This window comes from Hypomesus nipponensis, chromosome 7, assembly GCF_054491055.1.
Source record: "Hypomesus nipponensis isolate SF chromosome 7, ASM5449105v1, whole genome shotgun sequence".
NCBI lineage: Eukaryota > Metazoa > Chordata > Actinopteri > Osmeriformes > Osmeridae > Hypomesus > Hypomesus nipponensis.
In genome coordinates this window covers 17107501-17110000 of record NC_140367.1, presented here as the reverse complement: position 1 = coordinate 17110000, position 2500 = coordinate 17107501, and the positions used below count along the sequence as shown (strand labels likewise).

The window sequence follows — 2500 nt, the reverse complement described above, 5'->3', positions numbered from 1 at the left end:
GCCATACCAGCCTGGCAACGCCTGATCTCGGAAGCTAAGCAGGGTCGGGCCTGGTTAGTACTTGGATGGGAGACCGCCTGGGAATACCAGGTGCTGTATGCTCTTTTGCTCATTCACTTAGAAATTGACATCTTGCAATATGCACAAGTAGTCCTTCATGAAAGGGGCTGGAAGCTGTTTTCATTTTGACACGAGAGAGAGAGAGAGAGAGAGAGAAACTACCTTGCATTGTCAATTGCTAAATCTGTATATGGATAAGTAGCCTATGGTTGTCAACTTATTTCGTACGGCCATACCAGCCTGGCAACGCCCGATCTCGTCTGATCTCGGAAGCTAAGCAGGGTCGGGCCTGGTTAGTACTTGGATGGGAGACCGCCTGGGAATACCAGGTGCTGTATGCTCTTTTGCTCATTCACTTAGAAACTGAAATCTTGCAATATGCACAAGTAGTCCTTCATGAAAGGGGCTGGAAGCTGTTTTCATTTTGACACGAGAGAGAGAGAGAGAGAGAGAGAGAGAGAGAGAGACCACCTTGCATTGTCAATTGCTAAATCTGTATATGGATAAGTAGCCTATGGTTGTCAACTTATTTCGTACGGCCATACCAGCCTGGCAACGCCCGATCTCGTCTGATCTCGGAAGCTAAGCAGGGTCGGGCCTGGTTAGTACTTGGATGGGAGACCGCCTGGGTATACCAGGTGCTGTATGCTCTTTTGCTCATTCACTTAGAAACTGAAATCTTGCAATATGCACAAGTAGTCCTTCATGAAAGGGGCTGGAAGCTGTTTTCATTTTGACACGAGAGAGAGAGAGAGAGAGAGAGACTACCTTGCATTGTCAATTGCTAAATCTGTATATGGATAAGTAGCCTATGGTTGTCAACTTATTTCGTACGGCCATACCAGCCTGGCAACGCCCGATCTCGTCTGATCTCGGAAGCTAAGCAGGGTCGGGCCTGGTTAGTACTTGGATGGGAGACCGCCTGGGTATACCAGGTGCTGTATGCTCTTTTGCTCATTCACTTAGAAACTGAAATCTTGCAATATGCACAAGTAGTCCTTCATGAAAGGGGCTGGAAGCTGTTTTCATTTTGACACGAGAGAGAGAGAGAGAGAGAGAGACCACCTTGCATTGTCAATTGCTAAATCTGTATATGGATAAGTAGCCTATGGTTGTCAACTTATTTCGTACGGCCATACCAGCCTGGCAACGCCCGATCTCGTCTGATCTTGGAAGCTAAGCAGGGTCGGGCCTGGTTAGTACTTGGATGGGAGACCGCCTGGGAATACCAGGTGCTGTATGCTCTTTTGCTCATTCACTTAGAAATTGACATCTTGCAATATGCACAAGTAGTCCTTCATGAAAGGGGCTGGAAGCTGTTTTCATTTTGACACGAGAGAGAGAGAGAGAGAGAGAGACTACCTTGCATTGTCAATTGCTAAATCTGTATATGGATAAGTAGCCTATGGTTGTCAACCTATTTCGTACGGCCATACCAGCCTGGCAACGCCCGATCTCGTCTGATCTCGGAAGCTAAGCAGGGTCGGGCCTGGTTAGTACTTGGATGGGAGACCGCCTGGGTATACCAGGTGCTGTATGCTCTTTTGCTCATTCACTTAGAAACTGAAATCTTGCAATATGCACAAGTAGTCCTTCATGAAAGGGGCTGGAAGCTGTTTTCATTTTGACACGAGAGAGAGAGAGAGAGAGAGAGAGAGAGAGAGAGAGAGACCACCTTGCATTGTCAATTGCTAAATCTGTATATGGATAAGTAGCCTATGGTTGTCAACTTATTTCGTACGGCCATACCAGCCTGGCAACGCCCGATCTCGTCTGATCTCGGAAGCTAAGCAGGGTCGGGCCTGGTTAGTACTTGGATGGGAGACCGCCTGGGTATACCAGGTGCTGTATGCTCTTTTGCTCATTCACTTAGAAACTGAAATCTTGCAATATGCACAAGTAGTCCTTCATGAAAGGGGCTGGAAGCTGTTTTCATTTTGACACGAGAGAGAGAGAGAGAGAGAGAGACTACCTTGCATTGTCAATTGCTAAATCTGTATATGGATAAGTAGCCTATGGTTGTCAACTTATTTCGTACGGCCATACCAGCCTGGCAACACCCGATCTCGTCTGATCTCGGAAGCTAAGCAGGGTCGGGCCTGGTTAGTACTTGGATGGGAGACCGCCTGGGTATACCAGGTGCTGTATGCTCTTTTGCTCATTCACTTAGAAACTGAAATCTTGCAATATGCACAAGTAGTCCTTCATGAAAGGGGCTGGAAGCTGTTTTCATTTTGACACGAGAGAGAGAGAGAGAGAGAGAGAGACCACCTTGCATTGTCAATTGCTAAATCTGTATATGGATAAGTAGCCTATGGTTGTCAACTTATTTCGTACGGCCATACCAGCCTGGCAACGCCCGATCTCGTCTGATCTTGGAAGCTAAGCAGGGTCGGGCCTGGTTAGTACTTGGATGGGAGACCGCCTGGGAATACCAGGT

General features: G+C 47.4%; 8 non-coding genes and 1 pseudogene across 8 annotated transcripts in view; all 9 read left to right on the top strand.

Annotated features, from left to right (window-relative positions):
• LOC146280870 (5S ribosomal RNA) overlaps positions 1-102 on the top strand; it is a 109-nt pseudogene extending 7 nt beyond the window's left edge.
• Positions 103-282: 180 nt separating this feature from the next.
• Positions 283-401, top strand: LOC146280869 (5S ribosomal RNA). The gene has a single exon (XR_014763994.1). It is a non-coding gene; the product is annotated as a 5S ribosomal RNA (ribosomal RNA).
• Positions 402-591: 190 nt separating this feature from the next.
• LOC146280868 (5S ribosomal RNA) lies at positions 592-710 on the top strand. The gene has a single exon (XR_014765826.1). It is a non-coding gene; the product is annotated as a 5S ribosomal RNA (ribosomal RNA).
• Positions 711-888: 178 nt separating this feature from the next.
• Positions 889-1007, top strand: LOC146280867 (5S ribosomal RNA). The gene has a single exon (XR_014765824.1). It is a non-coding gene; the product is annotated as a 5S ribosomal RNA (ribosomal RNA).
• Positions 1008-1185: 178 nt separating this feature from the next.
• Positions 1186-1304, top strand: LOC146280866 (5S ribosomal RNA). The gene has a single exon (XR_014765360.1). It is a non-coding gene; the product is annotated as a 5S ribosomal RNA (ribosomal RNA).
• A 178-nt stretch (positions 1305-1482) lies between these two features.
• On the top strand, positions 1483-1601 carry LOC146280865 (5S ribosomal RNA). Its single transcript, XR_014765823.1, has one exon. It is a non-coding gene; the product is annotated as a 5S ribosomal RNA (ribosomal RNA).
• Positions 1602-1795: 194 nt separating this feature from the next.
• Positions 1796-1914, top strand: LOC146280864 (5S ribosomal RNA). The gene has a single exon (XR_014765822.1). It is a non-coding gene; the product is annotated as a 5S ribosomal RNA (ribosomal RNA).
• A 178-nt stretch (positions 1915-2092) lies between these two features.
• Positions 2093-2211, top strand: LOC146280863 (5S ribosomal RNA). The gene has a single exon (XR_014764756.1). It is a non-coding gene; the product is annotated as a 5S ribosomal RNA (ribosomal RNA).
• Positions 2212-2391: 180 nt separating this feature from the next.
• LOC146280862 (5S ribosomal RNA) overlaps positions 2392-2500 on the top strand; it is a 119-nt gene continuing 10 nt past the window's right edge. Inside the window, exon 1 of the ribosomal RNA XR_014765359.1 lies at positions 2392-2500. This exon is cut by the window's right edge and continues 10 nt beyond it. This is a non-coding gene — a ribosomal RNA (5S ribosomal RNA).